Source organism: Fukomys damarensis, unplaced genomic scaffold, assembly GCF_012274545.1.
Source record: "Fukomys damarensis isolate Sample0158 unplaced genomic scaffold, DMR_v1.0_HiC HiC_scaffold_24, whole genome shotgun sequence".
In the NCBI taxonomy this organism is placed as follows: domain Eukaryota; kingdom Metazoa; phylum Chordata; class Mammalia; order Rodentia; family Bathyergidae; genus Fukomys; species Fukomys damarensis.
In genome coordinates, this window is record NW_022900936.1 from 36,920,928 (window position 1) to 36,945,406 (window position 24,479).

At 35.4% G+C, this 24,479-nt stretch overlaps 1 protein-coding gene across 2 annotated transcripts in view; it reads right to left on the reverse strand.

Annotated features, from left to right (window-relative positions):
* Pou1f1 (POU class 1 homeobox 1) overlaps positions 1 to 24,479 on the reverse strand; it is a 254,677-nt gene that overhangs the window by 28,437 nt on the left and 201,761 nt on the right. The window contains exon 1 of one of the 2 annotated variants that reach the window (XM_010602882.2): positions 3,701 to 3,827. The exons of the other annotated variant lie outside the window; for it this stretch is intronic. The gene's annotated coding sequence lies outside the window, so the exon portion shown is untranslated. Of the gene's footprint in view, positions 1 to 3,700; positions 3,828 to 24,479 lie in introns of those variants that run through there. 2 annotated transcript variants of the gene reach the window in all.

Genomic DNA, 24,479 nt, shown 5'->3' on the forward strand with positions numbered 1-24,479 from the left:
TTTTATGTCCCCTTCCCCTATTCTCCTTGCCACCTTCCATCTCTTCTACCATCTTTACATACATAGACAAAAATAAAGGAAAAGAAATCTAACTGGGCCGGGGATTTAGCTCAGTGGTTCCACCACCTGCCTTACAAGCGCAGGTGTACGACCCCCGGTACCAAAAAAGGAAAAAGAAATCTAGCAAGTTTTGCATAGTGCTCATCTGTGAGGTTTAAAGAGAAAATAAATAGATAAGGAATGTTGCTAGAAATCTAATCCTATTATTTTGTTTATTAAAAAAGCAGAGAAGATTAAAAGATCTAAAGCTCAGGCAAAATGCAAGCAGCTCTTAACTCTGGAGGTGAGTTTGTGTAAACCTAGGCTTTTCTATATATCTGAAATATGATGTAATTGAGGGCCAGGGTTTTAGCTCAGTGGTTCTGCTGCCTGCTTCGCAAATGCAAGGACCTGAGTTTGATCCCCAGGACCAAAAAGAAAAAAAAAAAAGAAATATTACATAATTGAAAAAAAAATGAAGTTGTGAAATATATCTTGTAACAGACTAAAGTGTATTAATTTCCTACAAAATTTCAGGTCTGTTTTAGGCCATAGAGATGTAACAGTGAAAAGGCATGTAAATAGTCATAAAACAATGTGAAAAGTTTTCGGCTTCACTTATTCTCAAAGAAATGCAAACGATGATACAATAAGAATAGATACAATATGATATGAATAGATACAATATCTTATATTAAAATAGTATGAGAGGCCAATGAAATTTTCATAAGTGTATGTAGAAATATAAATCTGCTTAGCATTTCTATAGGTCAATTTGGGATCATCATCAACTATGTATGAAGAACCTCAAAATGTTAATGTAGTCTTTTTTACCTTTAGAAATTTATCATAAATGTTTAGAGATTCCAACAAGTATTTCTGTATGAGAAGTTTCATAAAATAACAATTTTAATAGTGAGAAGTGGAAAAACCTATAATCAGATCATAAGGGAATCTTTAAATAAATGATAGCACAAATCAAGGCTTCTTAATCTGAAAATTCAAAATCCAAAATGTTCTAAAATCTAATATTTTTGAGCACTGATAAGAAACCCAAGTGGAAAATCCCACACCTGGTCTCAATGATGTGTCATATTCAAAACACAAGCGCACCAAAGCTACTGTATAAATTTATCTTCAGGCTACGTATTTAAAGCATAAATGAAAATAAATGTATTTCATAATTAGTTTTAGGTTCCATACCTAAGACATCTCATTATTTAAATGCAATTCCTCCGACATCAAAAAAGATCTGAAATACTTCTGGTCCCAAGTATTTCCCACAAGGGATAATCAAGCTCAATTTTTATATGAGAAATACTATGTAGCATTGGTAAGATGATTTTTAAACTCTCTTGGAAACATACCTAGAAGAGAATAGCTGTGTTGGATAGATTTTATAGTTTTAGTTTTTTTAGAAATTGCTATACCGATTTCCATAGTGGTAACACTAGTTCACATTTTCACCAGAAACAGCCGAGTGACACTAACATTCTCAGTATCAGTTCTTTAAAACCATTCAAATCTGACTTAATCAAATAAAATAATAGAGGATGTGGTGGGCAGCTAGGATTTTCTGATTTACATGACTCCAAAGCAAACAAGTAAGCAAACAGAATCAATATGCTTTTGTTAGACTGTTTCATTTGTACTTCTCTCCAAAATAAATAATTTTTATTACCACTTGTTACTAATTTTATTAACACTAATAATTATTAATAGTGTTACCATTCTTTACCGTTATCCACCTTTTTTGGAGGAGTTGGATCTTGGAATAATTTTAAGGTATGTGCTGCCAAAGTGAGCACAGCTCTTAGTATAAGTATATAGGAAACACATAGGTATTAAAAATGTAATTGGTGTTAAGTGGTCGATTTTTTATTTTAATTGGTCATTTCAGTACTATTTTACCCCATTTACTGAGAACACACCCTCAAGAAAGAACATTAATACCTTCTTCAATTAATATTTAGTGTGAAAATCTAAAAGATTAGATTTGAAAATCAAATGAATAATTTCATAGCAAGCTTTTAGAAATCAAAGTCAATCCTTTGGTTAGAAAGAAATCATGTTTCTTTAAGAAGATACAGAATAAATATTGCAAGTACAGTTAAAAGAAACACATTAATTATAATCAAAATAAATGCAACAAAAGAGACAGATAAATTGTAGAATAGTGCTGCATATTTTCTCTTCCAATTTACTTAAGATATATAATTAATTTTGAATTGACCAAATAATTTTTGGTAAATAATATAGGAGAGATTAGTCTTAGTTTAGATGAGAAAATTAACAAAGAGTTGTTTTCATTGGTGGTAAAAATAGAATCAGTAAATGATCATAATGCACAAAAAATTTCATTTCTGATGCAGTAATAAGATGATTCCTACATGAAGATTAACTAAAGGCTGCTTATATATCAAAATTAACTAAAAGCTGTTTGCATATCATTGAACACACCTTTCTTATCTTGTAATAATTATTTTTACTGACTAGCTCTTGTTTCATGATTACCATTGGCTAGCCTTTCATAAAAATAGTCTCCTCCCGTGATTTATGTGATCATTTGCTTCCCAAATATGAAAATCTCATGGAAGTGGACATTAGTAAAATTAATACTTATTAATAGGAATAAATGGGATCATAGGGCTCTAAATACATGATGTATATTTGATGTTATTCCAGAGACATAGTTATGCCTCATCATAAATATAATTTCTAAACTTTACATAATATTAAATAGAATCTCATGTGGATATTTTGAACATGTTTCAGCTGTGACATTAGGACGTTATGATGGGAATGTTTAATTTGGGCCTCCAGGTGAACCAGTGTATGATTGTGTAGCTAGGAGCACATGCAGATTATAAAGGCAGGCAGTGAAATTCAACCCCTAAAGACTAATGGGTACCTTTCATGAAAAATCTGTCTACTGGCAGGTTTTGCCTATAGCTGAATTAGGGACTGAGTTTCTTGTTTTTGTTTCAATATTTTCTGATTTTAATGAGCAAGTACATTTCTTTCTTAATTAGATTGTGACAACTAAGCAAAACGACATTGAATTTAGTGTTTAAGATTTAATTTAATACCCACAGTCAATGTTTCATTATAGCCTATCTTCTCTAGCATTTTTAGAATTTCAAATGCCTTTAACAAAGATCGCCTCTTTGCCAGATGTATATTTTCTACTCCCATAGACAAGGGTAATATAGATTATACTTACAATTATATTGCCCAACAATAGTAATCAGTTCCTCTAAATTCTTTGTCAATTAATTGTCAATCTTGACCTGTAAAGACTCTGAAACAGTTCCAAGGCCACATCCGTCTTTCTTCTTTTTTTAAGAACAATGGTAAGACTATATTGACTGGTGGTTGTCCATCCCATATTTACAGAGGCTAAAGAGACATTACTGCCATGTTTCTAAACATCTTTAAGGTGACCTAACTCCCTATAAGGTGCCTGCCTAATCAAAACCAAGACTATCAAAAGAATTTACTACTTATTCCAGTCAACATCAGAAGATAAAGAGTCCTGGTCCTTACTAGCATCACTTAGTAAACCCAGATGGTTTTGCCAAGGACCCACTCCACTTATTTTGCTGTTTGTAATTCTTTCACTTCTCAATTCTATTGAGACTCTCCTCACTTCACCCCTCACCTTATTCACTTCTTCCTTGCTTTCAAATGTGGACATTTTAATGTAGGCTGGGTCACTTCCATACAAATTGGAGTTTGTCGCGAGCCGGCGATGCAGAGCACTGTCCAGCAGTGCCTCGAACCTGAAAGAGCAGTGGGGTGGAGATGGGGCAGAGAGAAAGGAAGGACGCCAACACAAGAGTCTGATCAAAGCGACGTTTATTGCAAACAAGCATCAGCCTTTTAAAGGCACATCAACAGGAAACACCTGACTCCTACAGCTAACGTCAGATCTTTAACAGGAAGTACCTGACTCCTACGGATCTTTGGCTATCCGAGTTTCTCTCGTGCAGGGTCAGAAACAAGTTTAACACGTGCAGTCCTTAAAGAGGAACAAATGTTATCTTTCAAAAAGCCAATGGGCCATGGCTGGCTTCCCACAGGAGTTCATTTCGCGATTTTTCCATCCTTACCAGGTTTCCTAGTGTCTAGTTTTATCTTTGAGGATGTATACTATATAGCACTATATACACATATATACTCTAAATTATATAATACATATATTTGCATTTTCATATAGTGAGATATATTTTATAATTCATAAAACATTAGACATTATTATCAGCAAACAAACATATTAATGATAAAACATGCTAATAAATATTAATAATATAAAACAAACATAAATATTAATGAATATTAGTAAGTATAATAAAATATTAAGGATAAAATAATGAACATCAGAGCCAAAGCCCTGTAGTTTTTTACCCCGTGATCAAACTTAAGACCTTGTGCTTGCGAGGCAGGCTCAGCAACACTGAGCTAACTCCCCGGCCTCTGTAGTTATTTTTTAAACCATGCATCTAGTGGAAATCTAATTGATGCAACCACATAACGTTAGGATTTGTACACGGGTATTCTTTTTTCCTGATAAGATTTTCTAATCTTATTAGTGATTAGTATGTATATCATACACATACTCAACTATTTAGTGGCAATGTTATGAAAAAAGGGCCCAAGAAAAGATGAAAGGCTAGGCCCGGGTAGGTTGCAGTGGGGAGTAGGGAGTGGCAGTTGTCTGTCTGGTTTATGCGGGGAAGCGGCCACTCTTCAACAAGTTTTGTGACAATAAAGCTTCAACATCTGAGGATACTTATAAAGGCTGACACTGTCTTCATCTCAGCTAAGGACTCAGCACTGGTGTACGCAGGAGAGGCACTCACACACCCCAAACACTAGCTCACTTACATCATCATCATCATCATCAGATTTAACTTTTCCAAGATTGTATCTCTGCAGTTTGAAAGTTAGTTATTATTTTAAAAGTCAAACATCTTATATTTCTCAACTGTTCATTTGGCCTAATGAAATACTTCTAAATTTTACTGTCCCCATAAGACAAAGGGGGGGGTGACTAAAAGAAAAACTAGTGTATAGTAATTCATAAGCCACTGAATTGGGTTCCTTTGTGTGCCATTTGAATAACTGTACTTGTTAAGCTTCTATATTTATCTTGTTATAAAATATATTTTCTTTCTTTCCATAGAGAGGCATTTTGTTCAAGTTGTTCCAGTTTCTGAGCATTTTATACTCCTATTTTTATTCCTGCCCAAACTACTCTGTCAAACACAAAGCAAATAGCAATTCAAACTTTAAGGTAAGCAGTTTTGTTTTAATAAAAAGTTAATGCTTACATATAGCAAAACCCCTTACATCTAAAATTTTAACCTTTCACCCTAAGGTTTAGGAAAAGTAATTAAGGAAAATTTTAATAAAAGGGAGGTTAATTTTATTACTGTTCAGGTCCAGAGGAAAATTAAGGCCTAATCGGCCTCCTCTGTGAGCACAAAGGGGAAAGGCTACAGTGAAGGGTAACTTCATATAAGGAAAAAGTTAAGACAGCTGAGTTTAAGTTGTTAACCAAAGAATGTACTAATGGATATTGGAAACCAAATGAATCTTGTGTTACCTTGATTGCTTGTACCTGTGTTTGGGTGAATGCAGGAAAAGTTAGGACAGCTGTGGAAACCAGATGACTCTTGCTACCTTGATTGCTTGTGCCTGTGTTTGGGTGAATAAAACTGAGGCGAGCCAAAGGCTTGGGCTCCTCTGCCTGCTAGAGGTAGGAGCTCTCTGGCTGCCCTCAAGTTGAGCTGACTCCATGAGTCTCTTCATTATTTGTCCTCATTCTTCCTCCTCTACCCCCATCAGGAGAGAGCAAAGGTCCCAAAGGAAGGCTGCACAGTGGGGCCGGGGACCTTGGGACCAAGGAAAACTCCACACCCAGAAAGGATCAAACCAGGACCTCTGACAGGGAGAGTCGGAAGAAAGTGGTGACTGAGAAAGTTTTGTTTAAGTAGCAGGGAGCTCTGCAGCAAAATAAAAGAGAAAAATACAGGGAAAAGGGAGTGCACACACACAAAAGTGTGCACAGAGAACTTCCAGAAAAGAACAAAATGAGAAGAAAAAAGTGCTAAAAAAGATCATGAAAAAAGCAGCCAGGGTAAAAAAGGCAAAGAAAAAAGCAGCCAAGGTAAAAAGGGCAAAGGAGAAAGGCTCTCTTACAGGCCAGTAACCCAGTGTATTCAGTGTTATGTCAATGCGAACATCTCAGTGCTGATAAAATTAAGGATTTTAAACATTTTAAATGGATTACTGTGTTAAGAGGAAAAAAAAAAAGTGGGAGAAAAGAGGATGAGTGAAAATGATGCAAAACAGGAGCACCTGAAGCAAGGCTTTATTGGGAGAAAGAGCTGCCTGGCTCCCTTGAACATTGGTGAGAGAGGGCAAGACTGACTGGGGTGAGGTTTACATGGGTGGTGCGGTGGGGAGGGTATCATGAGAGTTGAGAATCAGTAGGGTTGTTGGGCAGGCAATGGGACACTGGGTGATTGCAAGGGGAGGGTCCTGTGTGTAGCAGGGTGGAGGAGCAAGGTAGGTTTTGCTTTTCCAGAGTGGGGTAAGTTTCACTCCCTCCACTCCTAAGTGGTTCATTTCCATAAATGGGAACCATTTTAGAATGTGGGACCTTTAGGGCCATTTTACCTGGTAGAGAATTCTATCAAGAGGCATGCAGAAGCATCTCTCAGCTGGACTGAAGGAGTGAAGTTCAGAGTTAAAGTGAAAGTAAGGTTCAAAATTAGAAGGACAGTGGAACTAAAGAGTTAAAATGTGTTAAAATTGAGGATTTTAAATATTTAGGACGTTACTACTATGTCAAAGAAAATTGACTATCTGTTAGGTCAGTGTTGTCAATATGTCAAGAAAAAACATTTGCAAGGATAAAAAGTTTTGTTGGAAAATATTCAGCCTATGTAATGGGTTGTATGGACAGTGTATTGCTTGTTACCACTTCTTGGCAGCAATTTATCTTTTCTAGAAACTAGGAACTTGGCCAGGGTGGGGAAGGAGTTTTATGTCTTTGCAGAAACATGAACAATGATATGGAAACAATTTCTTTTTGTAGGAAATGAACAGGCTTTGATGCAGGAGGTATGCATAGCCCCAGGAAAAGAAAGGCAAAAGACTTTGGGTGGGCCCTTTTGATAATATCTTTGACTGCTGATTACAAAGTGTCCCCCTTCAGCAGGAAGAAGCCAGAATGAATTCATCCATTGCCCCTTATGGCAGTTGGGGGTGCTTTCTTGGAGGCGGAATGCCTGTGTTTGTATAAGCAACAGACAGGGCTGTGCTCTATGAAAAGAGCCAGTACAGTTATTCAGCCATGAATGAAGGCCTAAAAGCCAGACTTCAAGGTCAGAGATAGGATGGTTGCATCTGCATAGTTCCTCCCTGGATGAATAGTAGTGCTGGTTATCTATCTGCTGTTACTATAAAACAAAAAGGGTAAAGTCAGAGTCCAAGGGAGAGCTGTGAGTACAAAGGAGAAAGGCTGCACTCAAGGGTGACTGCATATTAGGAAAAAGTTACTAGTGAATGTACTAATGAATATTGAAACCAGATGAATCTTGTTGCCTTGATTGCTTGTGCCTGTGATTGGGTGAATAAAAGAGACATGAGCAAAAGGCTTGGGCTGCTCTGCCTGCTTAGAGGTATGAGCCCCTTCATTGCCTGCATGTCGAACTGACTCCTGTGTCTTTGTCATTCACTTTTACAGGGAGGAACAAAGTGGCTCTGGGTCCTAGAGTTAAGGCTGTTCAGGTGAACCAGGTACAGGTAGCGCCCAAGTGGGGAGCCAGGGACCCAGGGCTGCCTACTTATTACCTACTGTCATGGCTTTCTATATGAATATGATTAGTTTGTAGTAACTATTGATTTAATCAAACACTAATTATTTGTTGCCATGAAGGACTTCTATCAATGTTAACTCCTACCATCGTTTGACCTAAAGGAAGGTTATTGCTAAAGAGGAAAAGATGCGACTACCCTGGTAGTTATCCCTAGTAGATATACAAAGTATGAGTTCATGTTCTCTAAAATCAAAGGATGAATTCTAGGAAATATGGAGGTTAAGTAGAAAAAAATTATTGAGAGATGATAGCTTTATAAGAGAAGGGGTACTAAAAAATGGGTTGCATGCTCACCCACTTCTCAAAGGTGTTTTATGGACCAAAGCCTTGATTTAGGTGGGCTCAAGGTGGGACAAAACTATTCAATGTGTAAAATTACAAGTACAGTTACTTAGGTAATATTGATCCAATGAGATCACAAGGTGGACAAAACTATAAGATTAAGACAAGTATAGTTGCTTAAGTAATTGATGAAATGGGGATCCAGTGGGGAAGCAAGTCACATAGCAAGGGTACAAGGAAAGAGCAAGAGTTTTCAGTTGTAAGAGGTGGGTCAGAGTGTCGCGAGCCGGCGACGCAGAGCACTGTCCAGCAGTGCCTCAAACCTGAAAGAGCAGCGGAGTGGAGATGGGGCAGAGAGAAAGGAAGGACGCCAAGACAAGAGTCTGATCAAGGAGACGTTTATTGCAGGCAGGCATCAGCCTTTTTAAGGAAAAGACCGAACTATTATGGGCTAGGATTACCATAGTAACCTCAACACCCGCTCCACGGGAACGAGGGTTCACACGGGCAAGAGAAAGCAGGCTCAAGAAAAACAAATTAACAACACTTGCAACTAATAATCATGATTCCCACAATAGATGGAGGAACCTAACAAAATGGAGTTACAACACCTGACTCCTATAGACATCAGATCTTTAACAGGAAGCACTTGACTCCTACAGATCTTTGGCTGTCTGAGTTTCTCCCGTGCAGGGTCAAAACAAGTTTAATACGTGCAGTCCTTAAAAAGGAACAAATGTTGTCTTTCAAAAAGCCAGTGGACCATGGCTGGCTTCCCACATCAGGGATCTTTCCTGGAAGATCTTAGTCCCCATTCAGGTGATTGAGACCTACTCAGAATATCAATCACTGCTATTTATCCTACATGGTTGTGGTAGTTTTTCTGCTTTTACAATTCTGGCCTACAGTGAATGTCTTGATTGTCCTCCCAGTTGGCTGCTTGACTGTCCACCATGTTGGCTCCTCATGGGCTGGCCCAATCTGTTTATGAGATATCTAATTAAACTTACCTATCTGCAGTATTACCCTGCTTGGTATAAAGATGGTGAATGACTTAATCCACTCAATGGAAGGCTGTAAGAACAATTACTAGAAGAAATTCTGCCCCAAGATTTAGTATGAACTCATGCTTGAGATTATAATTTGACGATCACCTTACAAATGAGGGCTTATTCTAGGCAACAGACAAGGCAGCGGGTGTAACAATTCCCAATTTGAAACTATATTACAAAGCCACTGTGATAAAAGCAGCATGGTACTGGCAAAGAAACAGATCTGAGGATCAGTGGAATCGAATGGAAACAACTCCAGCTGTACTCAGCTCTCTCATCTTTGACAAAGGAGCCAACTCCTCACTGGAGGAAAGATATCCACTTTTACTAAAGAGGTGTTGAAAAAACTGGATTTCCACCTACCAAAGATTAAAACTACACCCATTCACCATGCACTAAACTAAAATCCAAGTGGATTGAAGATTTAAATATTTAAAAAGACACTAAATTTGCTGGAAGATAAGTTAGGCAGAACTCTTAAAGACATTGGCATAGGAAAAGACTTTATGAACAAATCCACAGTAGCAAAGGAACTAGCAAAAAATCAACAACTGAGATCTCATCTTATTAAAAAACCTGCACTGCAAAAGAAACCACCAACAGAGCTAAGAGTCAGCCTACAGTGTGGGAAAATGTGTTTACCAGCTGCTCCTCAGACAAAGGACTATTATCTAGAATATATAAAGAACTAAAAAAAAACAGCCCCCCCAAATATAAAGACGCGATTCAAAAATGGACATCTGAAAGGAACAGACATTTCTCAGACAAATGAAAGTATCAAGTAACTATGAAATAAGATTCCACATCACTGGTCATTCAAGAGATGCAGATGAAAACAACACAGATTTCATCTCACCCCACAAAGAATAGCTGCTATCAAGAAATCAACCAATAACAAATGTTAGCAGGGTTGTGGGGAGAAAGGAACCCTTCTCCATTGTTGGTGGGAGTACAGACTGGTACAACCACTATGGAATTCAATATGGAGATACCTCAAAGAGCTGGGACTAGAGGTTCCATTTGACAAAGCCATCCCTCTGCTGGGCATCTTTCCAAAAAATTAAAAGAATCATACCACAGTGATATATGCACACCCATGTTTACAGAGGCACAGTTTTTAATACCTAAAACTTAGAAACAGCCCATAAAGATGAGAAACTAGAGACATTTGTAACTAAATGGATGCACATTGAGGCCATACTCTCAAATGAAATAAATAGGACACATTTGAGTAAATACTGTATCATTTCTCTGGTGTGAAATACTAAAGTGTAAATAAGGTTCAAATGTTATAATTGATCATGTGAGATAGGAAGAAAAGGTCTAAAAGAGAAGGGGAAGCGGGATGTCGCGAGCCAGCAACACAGAGCACTGTCCAGCAGTGTCTCAAACCTGAAAGAGCAGCGGGGTGGAGATGGGGCAGAGAGAAAGGAAGGACGCCAAGACAAGAGTCTGATCAAGGCGACGTTTATGGCAGGCAAGCATCAGCCTTTTAAAGGGAAAGACCAAACTATTATGGGCTAGGATTACCATAGTAACCTCAACACCCACTCCATGGGAATGAGGGTTCACATGGGAAAGAGAAATCAAGCTCAAGAAAAACAAATTAACAACACTTGCAACTGATAATCATGATTCCCACAATAGGTGGAGGAATTTAACAAAATGGAGTTACAACACCTGACTCGTACAGATAACGTCAGATCTTTAACAGAAAGCACCTGACTCCTACAGATCTTTGGCTGTCTGAGTTTCTCCCGTGCAGGGTCAAAAACAAGTTTAACACGTGCAGTCCTTAAAATGGAACAAATGTTAACAAATGCTAATTAGGAACATCCTGACCACACATTGTGTCAATGCCTTGATTATAAAGAAAGAAGTTATCTTTCAAAAAGCCAGTGGGGCATGGCTGGCTTCCCACAGTGGGAAGGGTAGGGGAAAGGAAATAAGGGACAATAAAAAAATAAGAGGTTCCATTTGACCCAGCCATCCCTCTGCTGGGTATCTTTCCAAAAGAATTAAAAGAATCATACCACAGTGTGATATATGCACACCTATGTTTATAGCGCCACAGTTTGTAATAGCTAAAACATGGAAACAGCCCAATTGCTCATCAGTCAGAGACTGGGTAAAGATGTGGTTTTTCTATAAAATGGAATTCTACTCAGCAATAAAGAATGAGAAATTAGAGTCATTTATAGGAAAATGGATGCATATTGAGGATATACTCTAAGTGAAATAAGTCACACATGTACAAATACCGAATAGTTTCTCTGGTGTGAAAATCTAAGTCTAAATAAGATCCACATGGTAATAATTGATGATGTGAAATAGGAAGAAAGGAGCTAAAGGTGTAGGGAAGGTGGGAAGGTTAGGGCAAAGGAAATAAGGGAAAAGAAATATGAGAAAATGGAAATAAAGTTTTTGTACATAGGGAAGGGAGGAGGGGCAAAGGGAGGGCAGGGGTATGCGGAAAAAATGAGAAGCAAACCTGTCATGTAAAGGTTCAAGATCCCATTGATGAATGTAACTTACTGTATACCTAAAATGTACCATTAAACACAAAGAGAAAACTGAAAAACAAAATGAGGGCTTATCAGTTCTCACAATTCCATGAGTCATTTCTCTAAAATAAATGTATCTATATTTCCTATTGTTTCTCAGGAGAATTCTGATTAATACAGAAATTAATGATAGCATTTAAGATTATTGATTAGCTAAATCATTCTTAACCTTAAAGAAATGTCTCAGTGCTTGTAATATGTTTAACCGATACTGGAAAATGAGAAGTGTAGAGAACATATTCAGCACATAAGATCAAAACAAAATTTTGCATTTTAGTGTTTCAAATATTTTTAAAAGTAAAATTATAAATAAAATTAGGATTAGACACAAAGATGACAGTATTAACTGAATATATTAGATCAGCACTTTATTTTATTGAAGATGAAGAATTCACCTTAAGCTGTCAATATTTATATATTAAGATGAGTTGGTGATATATTCCAGTTGATCCTATATGTGATTTTTCTGATTATTGCATTTTGTTATCTCTCATTCTATAAAACTGCAAATTTTATAATGAACAAAGCAGTAAATAAACACACAGTAATACAAACTCAAGAGAAAATATTGTAAAAAAGACTTGAAGTAAAAATACTAGTCTACCAATGTTTTAATATCATCCTACAGTCTGACCCCAAAATATATTCCCTGTAATGAAGCAATATCAAAAAGCAAGCTGCACTTAATCTGTTTACATGAGCTATGGCTCAAACCATCTGCGTGTTTGTGTGAATTTTTTTTTTTGACATTTCCTCTCAAATTACAAATATTGCCAAAGCATTGCCATATGTCAAATTTAGTCCAGGAAATGATTAGTTTGTGGCTGTACATGTCAAAGAATAAATATATTTATTGAGAGAAAACTTGAGTATTGTCACATCTTTAAATCTGATATTGTACCAGGTATTTAAAAACAATAAAAATTAAATATTTCACTCACAGTAAGAATGTTTTACAACATTTTAAAGTGCCTATCCAGCTAAGTTAACTGGCAGATTCAAGCAGCAGAGGCTTTGATCAGAAAACACTTAAATATTGTCAAAATTGTTATTTACTGCAATGTCATGAATTGTTTTAATATTTGGTGGCGTCTATATCTAGCAATGATCACAACAGCATGTAATGTTACTAGGTGCTAAAGCTTCATCTACTACATAGATACCCAAGACAGTAAATTATATCAGCTCTGTGGTCTCAGATCTGGTAGGAAAATAAATCTAGTTAGGGATCTATATGACTTGAGATTTACTTACTGTGCTTTCCAAGGTCCCAATTTTTGGCATTTGTCCATAGGACATTTACTGAATATTCACATACACCACTGTAAACTTGAGAGTCATGGCTGTGTTTTTTGGTCGTTGGATTGGTCTCTAACCACTAAGATCAGCAGTGATACCACACAGCAGAACATTTACCATCTTCTTACAGGAAGTTATCTTAGAATCAGGCACTTTTCACTCAATTACTGTGCACCTTCACTAAATCTCATTCAGCTATCTTTTATAATACTAGCATTTTCAGAATGTACCTAATTTAGTTTTAATGAGTTGTTAATTCACTGAGACATCTGACATTTTAGGATGTCAGGGATGGACTAGATATCTCCAAGTACAGATTTAAAATTTCTGTGTGGTGGCTTGAGCTGTGGTTTTTGTATCCAGGCTGAAACTCTTTTATGACAGTTTTCTCAAGTTAGAATATGCACATTTAGCAAATGAGAAGAGGTAAATTCCTTTAGCTAATGATGCAGACTTCTTCGATATTATGTCAACTCAAATCTTCAACAAATTAGTACCCAATAGAATTAGTTATTTTTCCTATTGCTCATTTAAGCAGATGGCCAGCTTTGACCGTTATTTAATGATAGAGCCACACAGGGCACCATGAATTTTTTCCAAAATTAATACTTTAAATCAACTTAGCACATTGTCTCTGAAGGTCATATGTGGGCAATGAAGGTGAAAAAAACTACATTTTATAAAATACATAAGCATTAAAAAGTAAATATTTTTCTTTGCTTTGGAAATTCTATTATTTTTATTTACAAGACTTACAAAAGTGTTAGAATTTTCTGGGCTTCTTTGGGAGCTATGTTACAAATAGAGGCTAAAGTAAGATTTGTCCTGCAAATTTCATTAATCAGTTTCCATACGGCAGCCCTGATTTTGGCTAGAAAAAACAAATTATGGACTTTTAGAGTACAAGATCTTGCATCCTCAATTTCATACTCACATTAGATAAAATGCTCAAATTAATCTTGTTTTTTGTTTAAGCAAAGTTTTGAAAAAGGTCAATCATAAAAAAATCTCAAGGAGGAATACATTGTCACTCATCATACTGATCATTTTTCAGAAAACAGTCTTTAAGAAGAAAAAAAAACCTCTAACAGGTAGTTCTTTGTTGAATATTTATACTTGTATCAAAGCTATTTTTAAAGAAATTTAAAAAACTCAAAATAGGACAATTTAAAATGAAGTACAAAAGAAATATTAAAAACCATATGGTAGGGCTATGGATGTAGCTCACAGAGATATATGCACACCTATGTTTATAACAGCACAGTTTGTAATAGCTAAAACTTGGAAACAGCCCATTTGCCCATCAGTTGGAAACTGGATAAAGAAGATGTGGTTTTTCTATAAATGGAATATTACTCAGCCATAAAGAATGAGAAATTAGATTCATTCATAGGAAAATGGATACATATTGAGGATATACTCCTAAGTGAAATAAACGAGTCACATGTGTAAATACTGAATAGTTTCTCTGATGTGAAAAACTATAATAGTATACAAGATCTTAATGAGATAATTGACAGTGTGAAATGGGAAGAAAAGGTCTAAAGGTGTAGGGAAGTGGGAAGGGTAGGGGAAAGGTAATAAGAGAAAGAAAAAATACGAGAAGATGAAAAAATGGAAATAAAGTGTTTGTAAATGGGGAGAGGAAGAGGGGGTGAAGGGAGGATAGGGACAAAGGGAAAAAATGAGAACCAAGACCTGTCATGTAAAGGTACAAGATCCCAATAATGAATGTAACTGTGCTGTATACCTAAAATGTACTAATAAACTCAATGAGAAAACAAACAAACAAACAAACATATGGTAGGCCTATGGATGTAGCTCAGTGGTACCACTGCCTGGCTTGTGAGTGCAAGATCCTGAGTTGGATCCTTGGTACCCAAAACAATGATAACAAAAACAAACAACAACAAAATCATGTTGGCAGAGGGAGGCAGAAAGGGCAGCTTGTTATACAGGGCAGAAAGGAACATTTATGATAGCAATAAAGGAGACAGCACACATTTTCATATTCAGTGATTTAGTGCTGGTCATTGCAATCAGAGTACATCATAAAGATTTGGGTGATAGAGTGACTATTACCAGAAGGGATTTGAGAAATGTTCAAAAAGTTGACTTTATATAACCTTTGTGTCTTAAACAATTTTACTTTCAGGATGCATCTGTTTTACCATTTCATCTCTATTATTTTGCTCCAGGAAAAAAATGTAATAAAGAATTACCCAAGGCTGAGGATTTAGCTCAGTGGTTCCTGCCTGCCTCAGAAACGCAAAGGCCCAAGTTTGATCGCTGGTACAAAAAAAAAAAAAAAAAAAAATACCCAAAAGATGCTTGAAGAAATCTGTTAGATGAAAGTTAAAAGTTATTGAGTATCAATGCATGGTAGTAAAATTTTTCAATTTATCTCTTCATGGAAAACAGTCACTCAAACCAAATTTCTTAGGCAAAAATTGCCTCATGTCTAAACACCCTGTTGTTAATTTACAAGGATTTTTTAAACTGACACTGATATAATTTGCATTATAATTACTTTACAATTTTATTTAAAAAAGCAGTTTTAAATTTTGTTTTTGATGTGGTGTTTAGAAAGTGGTTTTTCTGAAATATGTGGTTAGGAAAAAAATTAGAGTGGGAGAATAATTTCATCTGGGAGACACTGACAATAAATAGCATGTAGTGATTGATCATCGGTAGACTCAGGAAATAGAAGCAAAAAGTTTGTAAAGGCCTATTAACTAGCAGTAAGCATGTTTTGGATAAATTGTGTTCTGACTGCTCTAGGAAAACGAAGAAATTTTTGAATAAAAACAATTTTTTGTACCTAAAGGTGTCAACACTATTAGCAAGCTTGTAAGATTTAAGTTTTCTAAATATTTCTAAAAAGGAAAAATTTCTTGCATTTTAAATTAATATTAAAAAGAAAATTTAAAGTGGCTCTATGCACTATGTGTAATGCTCAACATTGTTTTTCGAATTCCTCTAATCCACCTCTAGTGTCCAACACGGACTTCGTAGTTATACTGTAAATACACCATTAGGTGGCACTGTCTCACAAACACAGAGCAGGGCTTTAAAAAAAAAATCTAGTATAATTTTTCTTTGATGACACTTGTAGAATACATGACAAGGAAATTATTAACGGCAAATATTTCTCCAGAAAATTGGGAGCCACAGTACAAAGCACTCAGAATGTTTCTAAGACAAATAGGAGAAAGGTGTATAGTTATAAGTTTTGTGTGGTGCCTGGGATGACCCTTAAGGTAGTATAGGATTAGATGTGTTTCTCAGATATATTTACTGATTAATAAAATATTATATTCCACAACTAAACTGTCTAGAATTAATTGTGACCCATTGGTAAATGATAGTTATGTTTCAATCTTTAAGAAAAATGTACAACCTTTGGTTTCATGTTATCCAAACAATTTTAGTAATACAACCATAGATATATACAGTAATATAACATTTTTAAAAGAAATACACTGTGCTACAAAGTTTTTAAAATTGTTAATATTATTAAACTTGTCAGCTTGCATAAAATTTGCTGAATATCAAAAAATATGAGAGAACATGTCTCTACTAAGTACACATTGGTTTATTTACTGTGTATCTGAAATACAGTGTTTTAAATGTAATATTTCTTGGTTGTTATTCTAGAAAGACACACCAGAAAATTTTGGGCAGCCAAATCTAGCTCGCTCCATATTTTGGCAAATAGTTTTCTTGGAACATACCTATGCCCATTTTTGCATTGTCTATGGATGCTTTTGCAGTGTAGTAACTGAGTTCAACATTTGTGACAGAGAAGGCATGGCCCCATAAATTCTAAAATACTGATCATGTGATCTTTTACAGAAGCAGTTTGTCACACCAGCTCTAAAACACAAGGCTTATTTACCTTTTATCCCTTAAATTTCATGAAGAAATTGCACAAACATAGTACAGTGGTAATCAGTCTATTTGTGGTTTCTTTCAACCAATTTAAGAAATATCAAAGCTTATTAATCATTAATGAATTCATCTGACTTCATCTCAAATTAGGTCATGTAATGGTCCAGTAGATGTAGAGTTCCAAGATCTGGGAACTTAATATCATGTAGGAGAGGTGAGACAATTAAAGTTTACTTCCATAAACAGGCTAAATTCTTGACAGAAGCCATATTCATTAATTGCTATGGGATTTAGTGGAAGTAAAGGTCATTTCTGAGATAATGAAATGTGCATCTTATATATAACATAAGATGTAAATAATAATTTCCAATGTAGACAGTTTACTTTTTTATAAACAATAGTGTTACAGGGTTTGGGGTGCTACAGTCTCCTTTTGATAGTGGTTTCTAAGTTCTTTCCATCCTGAGCAAAGAATTGGTCAAGACGAGAGAACAAGGTAGCAGTTTTTATCAAAGGTAGGAAAAGAAACAGGCTCTAAAGAGTGAATTTGGGCCAAGTAAAAATAGGAAAAGTCCACTCTACAGAATGAGGGTGGGATAGTTATGCAAGAGGGAACACAGTGGCAAAAACTTGTTGTGAACTGTCCTTTTTGTCCTTTACCTCTCAGGCTGGCCTCAGGTGTAGGCCATCCTATGGAAAACCTGCTCAAGTTCGCAAGAGAAGTCCTTTTAGGGCTTTGGGAACTGCTCTTCAAATGTGTCTTGAGATTTTGTGATTCACAGGTCACACCTACTTCCCCAGCCAGTTTTGCCACACTCTAATTTCCACAGTCTCAGTAGGTATTGAAAACTTGGCAAAGTTAAGAACATTCTGGACAATGGAGTGGCTTGAATGACTTTGATGTTATGTATGTATTCAAAGCTATTTACAGTTTATTTTACTGTGAATATATAAATATATTCTTGGATTTGGATATTGCCTTTTTACTTAAAGTGGAAATTTTGCACCTAATTTATAAAGGATAATTTCTACAAGAAATATATTTTTACAGAGAAGAAAGGACTGATGACTATAAAAACATATTCTGTACATGGTGCCTAAAATCTCCTCCTCCCACACCAAAGAGAATAACTTTTCAAATCAGTGAAATTAAACAATATTGATCTTATTCACCCTGATTATTATATACCTAGCCAAAAATTAATCTGAGCATGTTAAGACAGACAGTTCAAATGACTAGGTTTGCTAATAAAGGAGAGGATAGTGTTATGTATTTTATCCTCAATCCAAATGCATTTCAACTACCATAATTAAGATCATGTTAATAAAAATGTTTAATGGATTATTGGAGGAAATTTAGGATATTTTAACATTTAAACACCAAGTTCTTATAAATTCTAAAGGAAAATGTAAGCTAAAAACTTAGTAATGTAATTTCAGCATGGTGGGAACTATTTTGTCTTGAATAAGGCATACTTATAGTTTGGATAGTTTATGCGTTATTTTAGAATATATTGTCTAGGGTTTTCTTAAAAGAGAAAATAACCTTTAGAATTCACCTGTCCTAGAGTTTTAGACTGGATATATAAAGAAAAACCTAAACAATATGGTTTCATGTTTTTAGGATTTATAGATTTAAATAGGCTATGAGAAGAGGGTAATTTTAATTAAATGTGACAGCTAATCAGTTATGTGGAACTTTAATGGGATGTGTTCAACAGAGATAGTTTTGAGTTCATATAGAGATAAACTCTTAGTATTAAAATATTTAAAAAACTGAGATTCTTGAGTATTATGCAATGCTCTCTAGATGATTCAAAATCACCAATATGAAAAGCAACTTTCTTTATTAGGCATTAATGGTCATATTTGTTACTCCAATTAGATCAAAATAGATTTGGACAAAACTGACTGGAGTATCGGAATATTATTTATTTGCTGTTTTTCCCCCCCTTCCTGTTATGCAACATTGCAAGGCAGTAGTTTGTGAAATGTATTGCAGTCCCCCATTTGTGTTAGGCTTGGTCAAATGGCTTGTTTTGATGAATGCAATATGAGCAGCTCTTAGGAAACCTTGTGTATTTATGCCAGTTTTCTTATGCCCTTATAATACGTCGGCAGAACAGTAACTCCCAGGAGACATTTTTCACAGCAAAAGACCTCTGAGGTTCACTGAAAGCCTGAAGCCCAGCTTAGGAAACCTATTGTGAAGCCAAGGTGTCTCAGCTGCCCCACAGATCTGTGAGCAAGACAAATAATTGTGGTTACTCTCTTTAGCCACTGAATTTTAGCAACAGCTCTCTAGTAACACTAAGATGCTCTGAATAAAGACTATATTTTTGGTGACTTCATTTGATGTTGATCTGTGTTATTGGTACAGGGGGAACAGATGAAGCTCTGAAACCTGCTAGATGTCTGAGACTTGAGATCGTGTTCTCTAAAATCAAAGAATAAATGCTAGGAACAATGGAGGCTAAGAGTAGGAAGAATTTACTGAGAAAGATAGCTTCTGTCTGAGAGACAGAATGGGGACAATGAAATGGCTTGCCAACCCACCCCTTTTTTCCCAAGGTGTTTTATACAGTAGTCTCCCAACTAATATTGGTTAAATGGATATCTAATAGAAAAGCAAGTTACATTACATAAAGGGGATTTCCCCACTTGGAATCCCAATCACTGCTATTGATCTCTAAGAGAATTAGTACCTCTTTTCTTATAATGCTAACCAGTTAATGTGCCTCAGGTATTTTCTATGTTGGCTCCTTGAAGGCAGGCCTATGTAACTGCTTACAAGATATCTAATTAACTTACCTATCTACAATATTATGAATAAAAAGTCATGCTTGTTACTAAATATTGGTGGTAAAAAGTCAGTTAGATTTTGCATATGAATGATTGGGGTGCAGATGATGTAAATTGTATTATCATTGAATCTTTTCTAGATGAAATGTCAATTTTACCTATCTCTGGATTGGAAGGTTCCAGGAAGCAACCAGTGCTACTGAAGAATTTTGCTACTAATCACATGTGGTTTGGAATTTCTTTAACAGAGCAGGAAAGTATGTTTTATTTTACAGTTAAAGATAAATTTTAGAATGAGTGAGTCTATGGAGAAAAAGAACACATTTTTCATAGATTGTCTCCCAAAATGGGTACCAACAATTATTCCTATTCATATATGTCTATGCAATTCTCATCAAGAGATGAAGTATCCATCCCCTCTCCTTAATCTGTGCTGTTCTTATGACTTTGATTTGCTCTAATGCATGATATGAATTAAAAAATTGAGCCTACAACAGTGTTAGGACTAGGGCTTAAAGGACCTGACACTTTCAGTCTCACCATTTTAAGAGCCTGACAACATATAAGCTGACCATTGTTGGAAAGAGTGGACAAACCAGTTTCTGGCATTTCGCTTGACTCCTGCCAAAGTATCACACCATTAATAGAGACCAATTACTGATCCAGCCTAATCCCCAGCTAAATTCATGCCAGTAAATTCTACTGATATAGCTTAAGGCTGAAAAACTATCCATCTGATCCAAGCCTCCTATCACCATTGTGAAAATTACTAAGTAATTTTGTTACTGAGTTTTCTGAAAGAACTGGCATTATTTACTAACTCTCTACTGTTAGAAATTTTCTGGCAATTTTAATTGGAAAGAGAAACAAGACCATAATCTTGATCTTTGTGGATTTGAGGTTGACATTTATTTTCTTCAGTTTGTTTTGGTATTCTGTGGAAGTTCCTTAAGGAGAGAGATTAATCTGACCCATGTCAATATTGTCTTTTAACCCTCTATCATACAATTCAGTTACTCTTCTTAGAGTATATTTAATGTATTATATTCAAATTACTAAGTTATGAAGTTTTAGTTATGAAAACTAAAAGCAAAAAACCTAACCCAATCACTGACTTTGCCAGTATCCCACATAAAGTTACATTTGATTGATTTTAGCAGGAAAACCACTAAGTGGTCTTGATTTTCTGAAGTTTTCTTTGTATGTACTTATATCTGCTTATATGAACATGTGATTCTTCTAAGTATCTATAGATTTATAAAGGAATCCTAACATAGGGTTTGACATGCCTGTTACCTTATTATCAATAAAATTTTGAGAATTTATGCATTAACAGTTTTTGATTTGGGATAAACTGAGTTAATCATACTTAGAAAATCAAAAAGTATATATAAAAAGATACTTTACAAAGAATAGTCAAGGGCTGCAGAGTTAGCTTAGTGGTACTCCCACCTGCCTTGCAAGTCCAAGGTCCAGAGTTTGATCCCTGGTACAAAAAAGTCAAGTCAGAAATCTATAATGTCATTCCTTTAAATTCTGATAAAATCTGTTACATGATTATGTTTCTGCTTACTGAAAATGAAGAGAAATTAATGTATTTTCTCATAGCAAGTGAGGTGTTGGAAATGTACCAGCATTTAAATAAGTTCTAAATTTGTAGAACACCCAATTCTCAGAAATTGAAATGTGACATATAAAAAAGATCTGGGTTCTTTTTATTACCAGAATTCACAGATAAAATAATATACATTGCTGTGAAAAGTCAAACTTGGTGAAGGAAAAAATGTTTCAGATATAGTTGAGTATTTAACAGTGAAGAGAAAGATTGGGTAGTAATCTTTAAAAATGGCAGTGATACAGCAAGCAGTAATTTAAAAGAAGAAAAGAATCTATTATACATTCAGAATACCTAGCCACTGTATACTTCACCACGTAGTATTGGAAAAGGAAAAAGTTAATGTAATATTCCTAGCAAAGGTACTAAATCATATTTGTACTAAGAACAATGGAAGCCAATAGGGACTTTTGGAAAAAGAATGACACATTCATATTTACAACTTGAAAAATTATTCTGGACATAGTGTAGGGGAGGGGAGAGAAAAGAATAAGTGGAGGGAGTCTTTCAGCAGTGGTCCAGTGTCCTCAACCAAAAGACTAATACTGAGCAACCTATAAAACTACTTATTTCCTGTTTACTATGCCTTGTATTTTTTTAGTACTTCCCTCATATGTTTTTTTTCTGATTTCTTTCACTGAATTAAGGTTCTTGAAGATGGGAACGTTGGATCATAGTAGCATCCATGAGTCCAAGAAAATCTTGATTACCTTCCTACATAAATATAGTGTATGGGCTAGAAGCACTGTAATCACCTGGGAAGATCTTAAAAATGTGGAATTCTATGCCTGACTCCAGGAAGACTGAGTAGCTACAGTTTAACCAAGGACAACTCAACAACAAAGATAAAGAAACACTTCAGCAGGGAACAAAGACAGACTTCCAGTTCACCAACAGCAAACTATAGGGCAAATGAGGTTGAAAAGTCAGACAGTGAACCACCAGGAAACCCTGAACTCATAGCACAGGAAGTAACAAAGCAGATCAAGCAGGCTCTAGAAAAATTCAAAGCAGAAATAATTCCTCAGATAACTACAGAGATGGTTAGTACAATGAAAGACATGATTAGAGACTCTAGAACAGAAGCTGACAAAAGAAAAAAATAGATGAGCTCAGGACCATGATACAAGCCACGAAGGCCCAGCATGAGAAAGAAATGGAAACCATGAATGCACAACAAAGGAAAAAAATAGAATCAATGAAATACATTAAACAGATTCAAACAGATATCCAGGAGATTAAAAACTCTGTTGAAAGTTATCACAGCAGGATAAATGAAAGTGAAAATAGAATTTCAGATATAGAAGATAGGATTGTAGTCAGTGACCATGAAAAGAGAGGTCTGTTAAAATCAGTGAGGAATCATGACAAATTGGTCCAACAACTAGAGGATACAAAGAAGAATAACAAAGACTGATAGGAATCCATGAAGTAGCAGGAGAAAATACAAATGACTTAAAAAAGCTGTTCACAGAATTAATGACAGAAAACTTCCCAAACAGAGGGGAAGAATTTGACATACAAATAAGTGAGGCATATAAGTGAGGACTCCAAGTAGCCAGGATAAAAAAAAAAAAAATCTACACCTAGACATATAATAATCAAGATCCCAGAAACCCAACAGAAGAACAAAATACTACAAGCAGTAAGAGAAAAGAAACAAATCAGAGGCAAAGGAAAACCCATCATCAGAATCACAAACCCTCAGATCAAGGAGAGCCTGGAGTGAGGTATTTCACCTCCTAAAAAAAAACAACCTCCATGCCGGGGATTTAGCTCTGTGGTTTGGTGGCCCGAGTTTGATCCCAGGCACCAAAAAAAAACAAAAACAAAAACAAAAACCTCCAACCTAGAGTGATTTATCCTGCAAAACTCTCTTTCAAAATGGATGGGGAAATAAGATACTTCCACGACAAAGAATACCTGAGAAACTTCATGGATACCAAACCAGCACTGTAAGCAATTCTAAATAATATCCTAGAAAAAACCAATCAAGGTCACAACAACATGAGGCCCATGATTTGAGAGCAAATCAATTAGGCAAGGCAAGAAACTAAAGGGAGAAAGGGAAAAATTTTAAAAAATCAACAAAAGGACAATAACATGACAATAATAAGTCAGTACATATCAGTTATAACCATGAGTGTCAATGGCCTCAATTCACCAATCAAGAGAAATAGACTTGCAGAATGGATTAAGAAGCAAAATCCAACAATAAGTTATATACAAGAAACACAACTAGTGTAAAAAGAAGCCCATAGACTGAAAGTGAAATGATGAAAAACAGTTCTCCATGTGACAGGACCCCAGAAAAAAGCAAGGGTAGATATCTTATTCACAGACAAAGTAAATTTCAAACTAAAACTGATTAAGAGAGAAAAAGAAGGTCACTACATCCTTGTAAAGGGAACAATTCAAGAGGAAGAGATGACAATCATATATATATACACTCACATATATATATACATATATACATATATTTACCAAATATTAATGCCCCCAGCTATATAAAACAAACATTAAGTAACATGAAAAACCAAATAAACACAAACACAATTGTAGTGGGGGATCTAAATACCCCACTATCCCAAATAGACAGATCATCTAGGCCAAAAAAATCAACAATGAAATACTAGAATTGAACCACGCTTTTGAACATACAGACTTAATAGACATCTATAGAGTGCTCCACCAAAACAAAATCAGAATATACATTCTTTTTGGCTGCACATGAGTCATTATCCAAGATAGACCACATACTGGCTCATAGAACAGCTTTGAATAAAAGCAAAGGAATTAAAGTTATCCCCTGTATATTATCAGATCATAGTGCAATTAAGCTGGAGATCAATAGCATAAGAAACTGTAGGAATTTAACAAACACATGGAAATTGTACAACACTCTCCTGAACAATCAATGTGTCATAGAGGAAATTAAAGAATAAATTAGACAGTTTTTACAAATAAATGATAATATCAATACAACATACAGAAATCTGTGGGACACAATGAAAGCAGTTCTACATGGAAAATTCATAGCACTGAA